Source organism: Amblyomma americanum, chromosome 4 (assembly GCF_052857255.1).
Source record: "Amblyomma americanum isolate KBUSLIRL-KWMA chromosome 4, ASM5285725v1, whole genome shotgun sequence".
NCBI lineage: Eukaryota > Metazoa > Arthropoda > Arachnida > Ixodida > Ixodidae > Amblyomma > Amblyomma americanum.
In genome coordinates this window covers 133913292-133930074 of record NC_135500.1, presented here as the reverse complement: position 1 = coordinate 133930074, position 16783 = coordinate 133913292, and the positions used below count along the sequence as shown (strand labels likewise).

The window sequence follows — 16783 nt, the reverse complement described above, 5'->3', positions numbered from 1 at the left end:
GAATAAATGTAACAGCCAACTGAATGCCATGACATTCTACAGTAAATATGCTTGTGTGTTTATTCATTGTTTTTGTTTTAGAAAATTGACAGCTGTGAACAGTACATGAAACTGAGAAAGTCTTGGAGGCATCAGTGTCAAACTCTGTGCACGGGTACTTTGCTTGTAGGGACAAGAAATGCTGTTTTATGCCAATTGGTGACCCATTCTTGCCAACATCGAAAATATGTGTCGCAGTCAACTGGATACACTTCCTAGGGAGCAAATATGTGTTTAGAAGAAGTTACCACAACGTTAGAGACTGGTACGTTCATGTCTTGGACAAGTATGGCGACTCTAATGGGTAAACGCGGGGTTTCAGACGGTCAGTTTGAAAAGAGCAGTGCACTGATCGTATTTCGCAATAGTGCGTTGCATGGATGGTCAGCATGAGATAACACCTTCGTAGTGTATGTCATATTTGTGTACTTCCGCCGTCGTTCGAGCGACCATCAGCCTCGCAGTAGAGCACCCACCTCGGCTTCGGGAGGTAGTGGGTTCGACTCCCGCTACCAGCCGGTTACCAACCGGATTCCTCAAAATAGGTAAAAGCTTTGCCCCGGCCTGGTGCGCGGCTAGCTAGGGTTGTATGGCTTGGCGAAGGAGCCAGAGCCTTCAAATCCCATCAGTATGCGCTTGGAAGAAACGTCGAGTAGACTCACAGGCAAATTGCCTCAATGTACAAATTGGCAATTGTTCTTGTTCGGAAAGTACCAGTAGCCAACCGCAGGCCCAGGTGATACACTGCGTCGAGCATTTTTAAGGACTATTTAGAACACTCAGCAGGCAGGCTCGATATGTACCCTCAGACTTGTGGGCAGGATCTTTAGAAGGTTCATTGATTTCATGCATTTAAGTCTTAACTGCTTAATGCGTGCCATGAATGTAAGCCTTTCGTCGACTATGACGCCAAGAAATTTGTGCACTTTTTGAACAGAAAAACTCTGGCCGTTAAGTGAGATGTCGAGTTCAGGTCTAATAACGCATTTTTTTTGTCAAGAGTACACTAACAGTCTTTGATGAGTTGAGTTTAAATCTGTTTTGGTCTGCCCACTTTGCTACTTTGTTTACTCCTAGTTGAATTTGCCGCTCACAGACGGACAAATTACATGACTTGTAACTTATCTTTACATCGGCGACAAAAACGGAGTAGGATATAGATCTAGGCAAGACACTATTTAATGAATTCATTTTCACAATAAATAGAGTGCAGCTAAGAACGCCGCCTTGAGGGACACCGTTCTCTTGTATAAACTGCTTGTATAACGAGTTCCCTACACGTACCTTCAATGTTCGTTCAGACATATGGTGGACATCATATTCCCCGAGATCCCAAATACGAACAGGTTACAGATGATACCATAGCGTCATGTGGTATCGTAAGGTTTCTCTGAATAAAAAAAACAGATAAACAGAGCTGTTTATGCACAAAGATGTCCCTTACATAAGATTTGAAGGCAACGAGCTGGTCAGTGGTTGACCGGTTAGCTCTAAATCCAGCTTGGTGCTGGTCAAGAAGATGGTTGAATACAAGGAAATGCACAAGGCAACGATCATCATTTCAGAGTTTACATAAACAGCTGGTTAGGGCAATTGGCCGATAACTGGCCTCCAGTGTGGCTTTTTTACCTTGCTTTATTACCGGGATAATAATCGCTTCTTTCCAGGCTTTTCAAAGACGTACAGCAGCGCACATCTTCTTAAACAGGCACAGGACAGTTTCAAGGGTTTCTTCATGCATGTGCCTGAGCATTCCATATGCGCCCTGTCAGGACCTCCTGCTGTTGAGTTGCCACAAGTGCCTAAGAAATCTTTGAACACTTGTGAAGTAAATGGGCTACTGTATCCTCCAACCGATGGCCTTTTATTATTTCGAATATGTTGGCGCTCCTCAGCTAGCTTGTATCTCAAGAAGGAATCTGTATAATGCGGTGAGCTAAAAGTGTATTCGAAGTATTTGCCTAGAACATCTCCTTGGTGTTCCAATGTATTACGAGCAGTAGTAACAAGAGGAATTAAATGTGAACTATGCCCTTTGAGTGTTTTTTGTCTATTGTACACTTAATGCGTATCTGTGTAAGAATTTACGGAAGAGTGAAATGACTGCCAACTTAGACGTTTGCATATACTTCCAGAACGCCTGCCACTTGCTTTAGCTCGCTCAAAGTTTACTAAGTTGTCAATCGTAGGATAACGGCGGAATTTTGACCACGCATTATTTTCGTTTTGACGACCTTTCTTGCACTGTGCATTCCACCATGGCTTTTGTCTGTTTTGTATTTTACCTGATGCCTGTGCAATAGATTTCTCTGCAAAGTGCAATATGCAATGAGACCAAAGATTGAGATTCATCTAAACCTGTGTTTGTAATTGATGAACAGGACAATGCCGAGAGTCCCCAGAACAACTTTCAGTCAGCAATGTGTACATTAAACTTTATAGGATTATTTACCATCGGATTTATATTTTCTGTGTATTTCTAAGAAATGAGGGAGTGGTCACTTCGATAGATGTTATTAATAACATCCAACTCAGTAGCTGCCAAGAGTAATCGAGACCCAATAGCAAGGTCTATCGCCCTGTGTGAGCTGTGCCTTCCATTAAAATTTGTTGGTTCTCTTCTATTGAATCAGCATGAGTAAGATGATAACAGGAATTTTTCAATTAGCGGACCTCTACAATCGGTTCTATTACCTCCCCATAAATGGTGGTGTGCGTTAAAGTTGCCAAATAACAGGAATGGCTCGGGTAGCTGGTCTTAAGAGTTTTTCGAGTTCATGAATGGACAGACGAGGATCTGGGGGGACATGTAGGAAAGATATGGTTATTACTCTGTCGAAAGTTCGGGCTAGTATTGCCGCTGCCTCTAAATCAGTAGCCAGTGGAAGACATTGAGGGGGAATAGAGTTCTGAGCCACATCAGCAACGGCCCGCGATGAGTGGGCACTGCCTTGCTTGTCCTTCCTGTATACTACATATTTTTTTAGAAAGTTTGTATGTGTTAGGTTTAACTGTGTTTCTTGTAGGCAAAGTATGTTTGGATGACATTGCGCGAGTAGACCCCTGCAGTTCCAGTGAATAATGCTCTCGACAGCCATATTTCTTTGTGAGAAAACGAGGAAGCTCTAATCTACAATATACTATTGATAGACATGTACATGAATCAGTCATGATTCAATCATTGCTCAAGTTTCACAGTTTTGATATGTAGTTAGTAGTCAATAAGTTTATTTTCCAGGTTCAACTGGAGAGTTTCCTGGCTAAAAGCTGCCTGGGCAGCTTGACTGGGTCCAGGAAACCCCTGCAAGCAGTAGGACACGAGCGGTAGAGGACATTTTGCAAAACCAGTCACACATACAGTAGTAGATTAAATAAAGAAAACACTCGACACATATATACACCGACTCGAATAATGTTTAAAATGAGAACACTGAAAAGTCCATACATATGTTGAAAGAAAAATACATTAACACTCAAGCAAACGTTCAACAATCAACAAGTGGAGACATAGAATGGCATTTGAACAAAACATTTCCGCAGCTCGGCTTTTGTATATCCCGTTGTATGTTGATATGTGTTTATAACATGGGGCAGATTATAAGACAACATTTGCAATTTATAATCGGTGAGAAAACGGTTGCCTCCTGTATGTAGCAGAAAAGCAAAAAACTTTCAGCACCATAAATCAAGAGACTAAATGTGCTGTAGTACTTTTTCTGTCCTCATAGTAAAATGCACCGATTATAGAAGATTAAAAGTGACAACACTTCCGGGGTGATAGTGTGCTCTTTGTAAGATTTTTTTTTTTTGGGGGGGGGGGGGGGCTTTGTCTACCGGCACCAAAAAAAAAGCACTTTTGGCTGATGTTGCTTGTGGACAAGTGGCACAGTCGAAACAGTTGCAAAAACGGTAACAGTGCGGGAATCACACTTCTAACTACTGTTCTCTGTGCAGTCCACAAAACTTCCATGGTGGTCTCGATGAACTTAGGCTTTTGTGTCTAGTCGAGCCACGCATGTTCCTGCGCGGTGTTTCAATGTAGTTGATGAGGGCCGGTGCGCCCAAAGTCACGGATATTAATATGGGTCATAGAATCAGTGTTTCGATGGAGGCAAAATTTTGAAACGCTTGTGTGCTGCGTTACTTTCGCTTATCATGGGAAACTCAAGGGGAAGATATTAATCACAAGCCCTCCCTTAAGGCGATTCCATAAGTGTACTTGTGAGTTGTAAAACCACACTTACCATACCATACGATACCATACCATACCATACCATACTGTACCGTACCATATCATATATCAAAGTATAGCATTGCATACCATACCATACTATACCGTATCATACCGTACCATACCGTACCATACCGTACCATACCTTACCATACGTACCATACCGTACTATACCATACCGTACCATATATTACAATACCATCCGTGCTATACTGTACCAGACCACACACCGTAGCATAGCCTACCACCATACCCTACTGCGCCATGTCACACCCTATCAGTCCTTACCATACTATGCCGTGCCACACCATACCATACCATACATCGCATCGTAGCGTAATGTATCGTGCCATGCTAGATGAGAAGTACTTGTAGCTGGGCTTGCTGGTGCATATTTAGAAAGGACGCAAGAGCGCAAAAATACAAACACGGACGTAGTGAGGGAACGGGACGAGCGCTGCATACTAGATGATATCGCAGTCTACCTACCCTGCCATAACCTACCGTATCATACTATATCAATGACACAACACCGAAACAAACGGAAAAAAGTTTGCGGGAAACCGCATTCGTCGCCTGTTGAAATCGCTTTACTGTGGGGCCGAAGAGGTGGTGAGTGGCCTACTAAGCCAATGTGTATGGAAGGGACATGTAGCCTAAAGATATCAAAAGCAGAAAACAATAAGAGCATGTTTGTAAGCAACGGCTTTGTTAGACGAATGCGCGTGGGAGAGAGGCTCACCAAGGAAATGTAGGCACAGATAGCGATCGCTGGAGCGGAGGCCATAACTCTATCCGCCCCTTCCGAAGAGCTGCAGAGAACGCCGTGGGCCGCAGCAACCGCTATCCTACGACCACGAAGAACAAGCGACGCATGTGGTGCAACGCATGGCAAGATAAATACGAGCGATCGTGGCCACTTATGTGTGCGTGTGTGCAGAGACGGCATGAAGAAGAAAGTACCTGCCCGAGTGTCTTTGTTGTCTCACATTTCTGCATTTTTTTTTTTGGCGGCAACTTGTGACACGGAAGGCTTTCCCTCTCGAGATTTATGCCCAGAGAGTTTATCTGTGGTGCTTGGAAACTAGGTTACCATTTTGTGCCGCCACTTATAGCGGTATCGTGGGATTAAAAATAAATGGGCGTAGTTGTTTGGCCGAGCTCTTCCTACCGTTGAACCAGCACACATCTGCACAGGGCTTTCTATATTTGAGGATTCGTGCTCCTGACCAGAACAGTGGTTCTGTATACCCAGTATTGACGAATTCCTGCCACGTAGAGTTTTACCTTTCCCCCGAATAAACCTGTGAGCGAAGCGGCGTTAAGACTGCTTAACTCGCACCGGTAGAAATCCATCCCGCATGTTTGCTGCTGCTTCAAGCAACTCGTGCAAGAAACGAAGCAGTTAGATAAGCTGCGTCCTTCTGCCATTTATATTTGTTTGCAGACATGCTTTTCTTTTGTGTTCGTTCAAATCTTTCGATCAACATTCCAAGGAAGAAAATTTTAACGCAAAGCGTGCTACTTGAGATGCAACTAAGCGATTTAATTTTAATCTCTTGTGCGAAATAATCGATTTTAATGTTCACTATAATGTAAAACCCCGAAATGTCGCGTACGCTTTATCGCTTATCACTTTTTTGTGGCAGCAGTGACAATGGCTGGGACTTCAATTGCACTTACTTGTAGATAAATAATGTTTTTAAGATTTGGTGATTGCACTATTGCTTTAAAGAGCTCATCTGAACAGTAAGATTTTGCGTGCTACATGTTTACGCTACGCCGTTTCAAAATAAGATCAAGGATCTATTTTTCAGCAAGACAAACCTGGATTTTAATATAGCGTCAGTGAGAAACGTTCAACAAAATATATACCTTGCTTTCAGAAACATGAATCAGAAATATCACGGTGATGTTCTTGTTGTTACGTGCGCCGGAAAAAAAATGAGATGAACATATATTATCCTGTCCGAAAACTGTTGCCGATCTTAAATTGCATGTATACCTCATTAGGCTACGGTTGTAGCAATGACGCTCAAGTAACTAAAGCTACTCTAAGATTGGCCTTCGGCTTTGGAATCTTAAGAGGCTGGCGCTTAACGAAGAAGACGACGAGTAGCGGCGAACACTCCGAAGCTCGAGCGCCGAACACTCTGTCCCTCGTGCGTGATCTGTACTGAACGCTGTCTCTGGTCTGTGCCTTGACTGTGCCACTGGTATTTTTTTATTTATTCGAGAAGTGTGCAATGAGGCATAAGTTGAAAAAAGGAAGGGGGGGGGGAAGGAATGCACGGGATTTAAAGTTAAAAGAAGAAGCGAAGAACCGTTGCGCTGAGGTAGTCGCAGAGGTTGTTAATGAAACGGTTGTCCATTGTCCACTTCACGAAGTCACTTTCGCGGTTCCACCGCAGGCCCACCTCCCTGAGGAGCCGTTTTCTGATAGCAGCCGTCGCTGGGCACGTCCACAACAAGTGCCGCACATCACAAGTGCCGCTGGTTGTTCGCAACGCTGTGCTTTGTAAGACGTTCCTTATTACACTACAATTTTCTCACTTTTACCGTAAAGTTACTGAACTTTGCAGCAGTTTTTTGAGAAAATAATGCATGCTACTAAGACGATAAATATAAAAGTTTCTAAACAGTGCATGGAAACAATGGTCGTTAGGATGGAAGAACAGACATACGCTTTGTGGCGAAAATTCTTCAAGCGAGGACCATTTATTATAAAAAATGACGTTTCGGCCCCGCTACCGGGGGGCCTTGTTCACAGCTTTGTGATTGTGAACAAGGCCCCCATAGCGGAGCCGAAACGTCATATTTTTATATCAAATGATCCGCACTTCAAGGATTTCTGCCATGAACACACCTGACCAGAAGGGTTTCCGTCAAACCCGGGATTTCAGGCATACGCTTTCCTCTCGTCCATGATTCCTTCTCCTGTTTTCCGTTTTTATCCATATGCGCGAACTAGCCCAACAACAAGCTTTATTAAAATTCATTATAATGCGATGAACTATCATGTTTTCGATGTTTCTGAACTTTAAAGGAGCTGGCTTTTCCCCAGTACACTTGGATTAAGCGGCAGTTGTGGTCTGTATGATATAAAGCCCTGGTTATGCAATATACATTACCTTTTCTTTTGGCTCTTCCTCGACAGAATGCTCCGCATAAAACAACTTTTCCCACGAAACTACTGTCCACGGTTTGTACACGCAACACGTAACGACAAGCAAATTATATTCAATTTTTTGACGACCCTGAGTGGGTAAGTGCGCAAGAGTAATTATTGCAATTTAGTCGTCACTCTTTCTGATGGCCTTCTTTTGACAGGTCTCACCTCGTTTTTCTTTGTCCTTTTAAAATTTTGGCTCTTTAGAATTTAGTTGTCGACAGTGCGAGTCCGAGTAGTTCGGACTCAGATTTCGCAAGCTTACGCTGAAAAACTGAAAGCATGGATGGAGCCAGAGCTAAAATACCTCATCAGCCGCGGTGCCTGCGTCTTTTGTCTGGTGAAGATAATGGCTCCCGATTCAAATCTCCTCACAACGTGGCCGAAATCATCAATTTATCGTAGAGTACCAGAAGTTCAGAAAGAAACAGCGTGCAGGGGCATCTCTTGCCACGAAAAGCAGAAATTAAAAAATTCACGCCTTGAGCAAATTGCCTCTTCACAAAACGCGCAGAACAATTTCGAATCGTTTTGCTTTGTCTAACTTGCCTTAATTCTTTGCCCTCTTTGTTAAGTTTCAATTGTGGACTTCGAAACAAAATTAGTACAAAAGTAACCAAACCTTTGTTAAAATTTCAAAGCAATTTACAGCGAGCAAGGAAGGTTCTGGAGAGATGAAAAAGGTTGAAAAGTATAAAAATGCATAGCGATTACGGTGGAGAAATTTCCGGGAAAACGCAAGCAAGGCGCAATTCTATGCACGCGTGGCACCCACCGAGACGACATGCGGCAGGGCTGGGACAAGGGCACCGGGAAAAAAAAGTAGAAAGGCGCTCAGACGGGAGGCAGTAGAGGGCGCGACCAAACGGTTGAGCTCTGTCGAAATGCGATAGCGACTGCGCAAGCATACTTCGAAGCACCGGAGGTGTCAAGCCGGCATTCGACCCCGAAACGCGGCTGCCGCTGATGCCGCGTAGGGAAGTATAAAGAATCGGGAACTGCCATGCCACACGGGGGAAAACCATGAAAATAAAGGAAGGAATGGAAATGACAACGGAATGAAAGAAGGACGAAACAAAATGGCGTGCAAATGGGAGTCTGGTGCGGTTTCCAAGCTTCCGAAGATGGTGTGAATGCTGGCAGAAGCGAAGAAAAGGGGATAAAAGGGAGATACTAAGAAATAGGAGAAACTTTTGCTATTTGGAATGAGGTTTACGTTGCGAGAATTTTCCTTTACTTTTCTTCACCAGCGCCTGCCTTGAATGTGGTGTGGTGGCACCATGGAGAAGACGGGAGTTTTCGGCTTCTGCCTTCTGCGTTGCCTCGACTCCAGCTCCGTTTTCCCTGACTTCGCGCTGCTTGCGCCATCTTGCGATACTGACAATATTTCATGTCTGCAGCTGCGAATCGAAAAGACGCTTCGAGGGGCCAAATATAACAAACATTTACCGGGCCGTTTTCTTGCTGAACGTTGTTGTTGTTGTCGTCGTCGTCGTCGTCGTCGTTGTCGTTGTCGTCGTCGTCGTCGTCGTCGTCGTCGTCGTCGTGTTGTTGTTGTTGTTGTTGTTGTTGTTGTTGTTGTTGTTGTTGTTGTTGTTGTTGTTGTTGTTGTTGTTGTTGTTGTTGTTGTTGTTGTTGTTGTTGTTGTTGTTGTTGTTGTTGTTGTTGTTGTTGTTGTTGTTGTTGTTGTTGTTGTTGTTGTTGTTGTTGTTGTTGTTGTTGTTGTTAGGAGCGCCTAGCTGATTGCAGATTTGCAGTTTTTCAACACAGTGTGCGCACACCATTTGCTCCTACTGTCTGTGTTCATGAAAAGGCAGAACATAATATTTTACAGACCTGTTGAACTTCAGGGAACGATTCGTTCTTTCTTTCCACGCAACAACGCGTCTCCGGTGCTGCACACTGTTTTGACGTACGATTATAGGACTTCTAGTGCAGCATGGCGTTGCGTGATGTTGATATCTTATGTTTTCGATGGAATCAAGCGAAAGGTTGGACAGCATGGCTTTGATGTTCCTGGCTTTCTTCCCTGTGGCCGCAGTTTCTGGGCACAACTTTTTATTGGACTCATTTTTTTTTCAATCTGCACTCAGCTGCACAAGGAATTAGCAGCAGAAAAAATTTTAGTGCGACAAAAGCACTGGGCTTTGAAGTTTCGCGAAGACATGGGCTCGTTCTCAGAGGGTGCAATGCCAGTTATTGCTTGCTGATGCTTGTATGGTGGCGGGAAAATATTCAGTATAAATGTAAAGAAGAGGCCGGGTTTATCAGCCAGTCTCCGAAGAGCTGTTTTGGCAAACGTGGTATTGCCTTGCGCTAACGCAAAAAACTTAGCAACCAATTCACTAAAATATGCGCGCAACTCATAGAAACTGCCAGCAAACGCTACTGCTCACCAAAACATGAAATTCATGTGTTAAAGTCCTGCCAAAGTGGCTTTACAAGAGTCGCAGCACCGCAGCCATCTAGCCGCGTTAAAGCTAACGTATATTTGTGGCTTTCGCAGTAAGGGAGGTGAACATCACTCGGTGCTCTTTCTTGCTGATAATTTAGGGGTTCTCGCACTCTTACGTTCAGTTAACTGGCTTATTTCTTCATATGCAGCAATTATTTGTGGCTGACTCAATTAATGGGCTCGTGTATTCGATAATGTGTTAGACGACATACCCTCGCGCCAATCATCTAACTGCCTTTTGCTGAAACTACAATTAAGAACTGTCAGGATTTTTCATTGGGAGGACAAGATGAGCGTTTGATGTTTTAACTGCACGCCTAATAAAGCGTTGAACTAAGGCGCATAAAACGAGAAAAGAATGACTTGTGCCCAATAGAGTTTTGACATCCTGAGGCAACACTGTGAGTGGTGAGGCGAGTAAAGGATTGGAGATAAACGTAAACACAAAACAAAACAAATAAACGTCATGCAGAACTTCAAGCAAAGCCACAAAAGCAAATGAAACGAACCTCAGAAGCTTTCGACTACGTTTAAGATGTGTTGAACCGCTTTTAAGAGAAGAAACACTGCATTTGTTGAAATAAAATGGGTATGAGTTTAACGTTGTTCAAGCAAGTACATGCGCGAGAGCAGGAAGATTTAAGCTCCGCCTTAAAGGCTTTAGTGGGTTAATGACCATATATGCAGAACTGGACGCCCTCCACCTGACATTCATAGATCGCGGTGAGTCCTCATACCAATACCAGCGCAATGGCGCAATGGCTATGTGAAGCGCAACTGCACTGGAATGAGGCTGTTTGTGTCATAGGAACCGGTAAGCATTGTGCGCCCCATGTTACTTTTCCTGAGGAACCTCTCGCGAACCATCATTAATTTAACTGCCACCCGCCACGGTGGTCAGTTAGCTCACAATCCATTGGGCAGGTTGTGATGACGCCACAAGGTTACATGACATAGGCGGTGCGACGCCTTCGTGCCCGTTGGATACAGCAGCCGCTGCGCTCCTTGGAACTTACCCGAGCTTCCTCCTATTGCTTACCCGAGCAATTAGTTAAGCTCGGCTTAGTTCGAGATTCTTGCGCTGCGTTGGGCAAGACACTGCACACAACAGAATCCTTGCTCGGGGGTTGATACGCCTCGAACAGTGCTTTTGATCTAAAACAGTGTGAGTCCTGTGCAACAGCAACGCGGCTCTACCGTTCTGCCCGCCTACAAAGTAACCCACGTCGCCCACGTGTTCCTTGAATGCGCGAGGATAAGCAGACAGCGATACATTGAACGCACATGAGGTGGGAAATGGGAGTGTGAAAATGGGGACGGGGCAAAGGGTACCCAAAGTACGTATCAGAATATTGAAGGGTCCTCACTGAAGCTAAGGACTGGGTTTCAGATTGTGTAGTAGCGGACAGGTCCGTACTGGGCCGAGGGCAACGTTTCCGTCTCTAGTTACCGGTACATAACGGTATTTTCTCCAGGAGAGTATGTGGTGAGATGGGCGGTACGCGGTCGGTCCTCTGGGCTTCGCGTGGGTACCCCGCGTATAAGTGTGCGTTGGTACAACACAACGATTCTTCCCCGAATCCATTCCGCTTTTGAATTTCGCGCCCTTCGCAATGACTGAAGTAACACCACGCCCCTGGTTTCCGCCAATAATGAAGAGCGAACGCGGGGCGTGACTTCAATTCAGAAATAAATGAAGGGCGGGAAATTCAAAAATAGCAAGAAATCTGTTGCTGAATCGTTTTTTTTTTATGCTCGCTCTGCACTCAGACCCTGACCCCCCATCTCAGGCAGGGTCATCTACCATCCGAGAGGCAACGTTTTTTTGTCACCCGTCTCCCTTGCGCTCCCTCCTGCGTGTGTGCGCTCTGACTTCCAAGGACAGCCAAGCGTCGTACCCAGCTAGTGATGAGGTATCAGCAGGCGGAGATCATACTTGCGTTGTGCGGTTGAGTGACTCACGGCCTACACAACCAAAACTTCTCAACTGAACAATTAGAGCAATAGAGAGGACAAAAATAGAACAAGAAAATCTCCCGCGGTTGGCACGCTTCTAGAACGCGACATTGTGGGACAGGTGTTTGCAGTGATGAAAACTTTACAAGCATCGTTTCGTGTCCTGGACCATAGATTGTGCAATAAAAACGTGACGCGGAATTCGACCCGCCGCGATGTCTCAGTGGTTAGGGCGCTCGGCTACTAATCAAGAGTACCCAAGTTCGAACCTCACCGCGGCAGGCGAAGCGCAAAGGCGCCCGTGTGCTGTGCGATGTCAGTGCACGTTAACGAACCCTAGGTGGTCGAAATTTCCGGAGCCCTTCACTACAGCGTCTCTCATAGCCTGTGTCACTGTGGAACGTCAAACCACCACAAGCCATAAATCAAACCAACCCGTTTCGTACCCCTAGCCGGGAATCACCCACATTTAATCGCGCGCAATTAAGGCAGTGTTTTAAAAATAGATCGCCTTCGAAATGTCAGTTCATCGCTTCAGGATCTGATCTATACTCGCGGACAGCTTTTTGTGGCTACGCTGCAGAAGCTACGGGAGCGCGCCGCGAGCTAAACGCCTATCTCTCTCCGTCGTGAGAGCATGATAGAAGCGTGCCTGTGAAAGCCTTGCACCCCGCCCTCGTAGCTTTGACTGAATAGCCACAAAAAGCTGTCCGCGAGTATAGGATGAACTTGGTTGTTTTTCATGAAAGGACGACATAAGAAAACGGCATCGAAAACTTTTGCTACCAAGAGTTCCTATTGAGGCTGAGCCCACTTTTCACCCCAGTTTGCCCCTCAGTCGTCCCAGCCAGAGACAGCAGCGCCAACGGATCTTGCTTACGTCACAGATCGATGTTGGTCAAACGAAGCTCAACCTCGATGGCCTTCAGTGATCCGTCTCCACTTTGTGAGCAGGAACGCGTAGCCGCTGGCCTTCGGAGTCAAAGAGAACATTTTCACCAGATAAACACAGCATATATTCTCGAAAGGGAAGCATCCGGGCATGCTTCCGACGGAGGCGTTGTTTGCTAAAAGTAGGTGAACGGACGAACACCGTGCTCGCAAAAGTCTAACAGCCCAGCGAACGCCTTCACAGGGACAACTTTTCGCTTAATTGTTCGTTTTAAGAAATAGCTTCGCCGTTGTAGTATTTTAGAAGCCTGGACAGAGCGGCTTGTTGCTCATACCCGAGTGAAGTTGTTTTGTTATTGTGATTTGCTTATTACAGCGTGTTCATTGTTATGTGGATCTACTATGAGAGATTGCAGTGATTTTTGTAGGCCAACAGCGCACTGTGACAAAACGACGGGAATGTTGGCCAGTTTTTTATTGAAATTACGAGCTGTGAACCACTTCTCCAGCTGCACGCTTCTAACCACATAAACTAAATCTCGGCGAGCACCTGTTGCAAGCAACAGACATATCACTAATGCGGTGTGTGCTAATGGACGCGGCCTGAAGCATTCATGGGTTATGCAATTACTTCAGGGTTGAAAAATGGTATCTTTATAGCGGTCGCAACCTTTATCTGCAAACTGCGCGTGAAAAAGAGAGTAGTCTAACACGCGAAGTCGAAAAAGCTTGCTTTTTCACAGGGGGAGTAGGGATACGTTGTTTATGCGGAAGCGATCACTATTCGCAAAAATGTCGTAATTTCAGATATGGGAGAGGGATTTCCTTCTGCCATTTCACTTAGCTGCTGCTGATGATATTATAGTACTCTTCACACCGGTGTAGAAAGTTGGTGGAAGATTATAATAAGCCTAGAACAAGATAATACGGCAAGCAGGAGGGTTTTCGCTTCCTTATAACATTGATGTGACTGCAATGGTGGAGCGCGGAGTGGCGTGCAAATAACGACAGCGTCTTTTTGTCTTTCAGGAATAATGATATTAAGCAGAGCCTCCATATTATTTTGTTGTACTATTCTATTTTGACAAAACTCATCAAAAATTGGCTGCACATTTTCTGACAAGTTTTCCTGTGCTTCAGTGTTTCAAAGGCGTATCTTATCTCTCTTTTTCTATCTTCTTATATTTTGTTTTCCTCTTCACGATAATTTAAGATTATGCCTGAGCGTCGCTTTCATTTTTTATTCACAGGTTGATCCTGTGGCTTTCACCCTTACGCTTTCTATTGTGGCAGTTTCGTGCCGATGCAACTCATATTTTCTCATTTCCGGACCAGTGTTATTCGCACATCTGTGACTGTTCTATATTTGAATGCAGCTGAGTTCTTTTCATCTCGGTATATCTGCACGTTCGTATCTCGGTATGACTGCATCTCGGTATAACTGCACTTTCAAATGACACGCAGAGAATATAAAAATTTTCTGGTTCACCGCGAATGGTAGCGTCCAATACCCCATTTCTTATTTCGGGAAATCAAAAGTGACTATGCAAGTACTGGGATGCAGGGAAGTTTTCTTTCAGGTAGCGAGACGTGATGCTTGAGGGTGTTTGGCTTTTCTGGTGGCACGGATATTTCCTGAGCCAATATCGGCGCACCCACCTAATCAATGTGCACTTCTGATCTTCGCCACTGCCATTTAAGCCCATGATTTTCTTTTTCGGCAAAATAGAATAAAAATATACTTCTTGTTTGTTTTTGGTTTGGTTTTGGTTTATGAGGGTTTAACGTCCCAAAGTGACTCAGGCTATGAGAGACGCCGTAGTGAAGGGCTCCGGAAATTTCGTCCACCTGGGGTTCTTTAACGTGCAATGACATCGTACAGCACACGGGCCTCTAGAATTTCGCCTCCATCGAAATTTGACCACCGCGGCCGGGAGGTTTGTTTTTAAGCATTGCCAATTGCAGTTCGAATAATAATGGAAAGCTTGCATTGAAAGCCACCAAAGACAGCAGTTGACCGCTGGTGGTGCCTGAGGAGGAATTCGACTTTTCTACCATAACAGGATATTAGTCCCTCGCCTGATGGTTGGCTCCTCGTACTATTTTTTTTTTGTAGCTGGTGCTTGTTTAAGTAAGCCTAAATGCCTGAATGCAGAATAAGCTGAAGATCTCTGCGATAGCTTGTATAGTGGAACTTTGCAGTGAACGCAGTAGTATTTAAATTCACACCGTGCCAGGAAGTTTTCAACATTATTGGGCAAACGATCACCTTAGCAGTTCAATCGCGGTTTGATGTGCACAAAAACAAAAACGAATAAAAACCCGGCAAACATAGCGAATCGACGCCAGCCAGGATTAATTGCAGGTCCCACTGCAGCTCGTAGCAAAAAATAATGTCGATAGCAGGAAACAAGTTTTTTGCATTAGTGATTCCGCATCTGTGCGCACCCCATTCTTCCACTTAATCCCCGTAAAAGCGACCGAAAACCGAAAAAATCAATATGCGAGCTGATCGCATAGGCCTGCATAAACTGGAAATAAAAAACAAGCGATCAGAAGCAACGCCAACTGAAACCACTGATAGCGTGAAGGCAGTCGTGCTAATATTTATCAGCCGAGGCGGTCCGCCTTAAGTATGGCGTGTCAGTGCGGCTTTCCGTTTTTTTTTTCTGGGGAAATTATAAAATCGATGGAGCTTAATTTGGAGGTAGAAAACCCAAATTCTGTACTCTGCAATCCTGTTCTCTGCTACCTCCACCCCCTTATCTTCGAGCCAGAGATCAGGTGTCCGATCTAGAGAGGTAGTATGCATGGCGCAATTCGACATAGAAAGCGCGTAAATTTACTTTCGAATGACACGCAGAGAATATAAAAAATTTTCTAATGCACCACGAATGGTACCGACCAGGACCCAATTTTTTATTCCGAAAAATAAAATGTGGCTATGCAAATATTGGGATACAGGGCAGTTTTCTTTCAAGTAGCGAGATGTGATGCTTGAGGGTGTTTGGCGTTCCTGATGGCACGGATATTTCCTGAGCCAATATCGGCGCACCCACCAAGCCAATGTGCACTTCTGATCTTCGCTAGTGCCATTTAAGCCCAGGATTTTCTTTTTTGTCAAAATAGAATAAAAATGTACTTCTGCTATGTTTTTAAGCATTGCCAATTGCAGTTCGAATAATAATGGAAAGCTTGCATTGGAAGCCACCAAAGACAGCAGCTGACTGCTGGTGGTTGAACGGCGGTCCCCGAAAAAATTAACTGATAGTTTTGCTTAATCGTCTACATTGGGTAAACAATACTGCCAACACTTGAAGAATCTTACGGGAAAAAAATTAAAATCATGGTGTACAGCTGAAAGTAATAATAATTGGTTTTGGGGGGAAAGGAAATGGCGCAGTATCTGTCTCATATATCGTTGGACACCTGAACCGCGCCTTAAGGGAAGGGTAAAGGAGGGAGTGAAAGATGAAAGGAAGAGAGAGGTGCCGTAGTGGAGGGCTACGGAATAATTTCGACCACCTGGGGATCTTTAACGTGCACTGACATTGCACAGCACAGGGGCGCCTTAGCGTTTTTCCTCCATAAAAACGCAGCCGCCGCGGTCGGGTTCGAACCCGGGAACTCCGGATTAGTAGTCGAGCGCTCTAACCACTGAGCCACCGCGGCGGGTACAGTTGAAAGGTGAAATTCATTTTTTGATCGAAGAGACGTGCTTAAGGCATCAGCTTGGAAATGCAGCCTGGAACGTTTCATGCCGCGGTTCTCGGAACAAAGGCAAAAAAAAAATAATTCTGTTTTTTTCATGGCAGTGTTGCGCACTTGAGTCGACAGCGGAAGTGGTGCGAAACGCTGATGCCATGCGAAGTGTTAAAGCAACTATGTGCAAGAGTGTTGAATGTCTATTGCCTTTATGCCGCTACGCTCTCATTACTGTAATTGGTAAGCTCTCGTGAATGAATTTTTTCTGGGAGTGCCGGAGTAGCCGGATGCAGCAACCACTCATGCGGGGGGGGATTAGGGGTGTAGGTTTGGCGTG

General features: G+C 44.8%; 1 non-coding gene across 1 annotated transcript; it reads right to left on the bottom strand.

Moving 5' to 3' along the window:
* Window positions 1-16341: 16341 nt before the first annotated feature.
* TRNAS-ACU (transfer RNA serine (anticodon ACU)) lies at window positions 16342-16413 on the bottom strand. Its single transcript has one exon. It is a non-coding gene; the product is annotated as a tRNA-Ser (tRNA).
* Window positions 16414-16783: the final 370 nt, after the last annotated feature.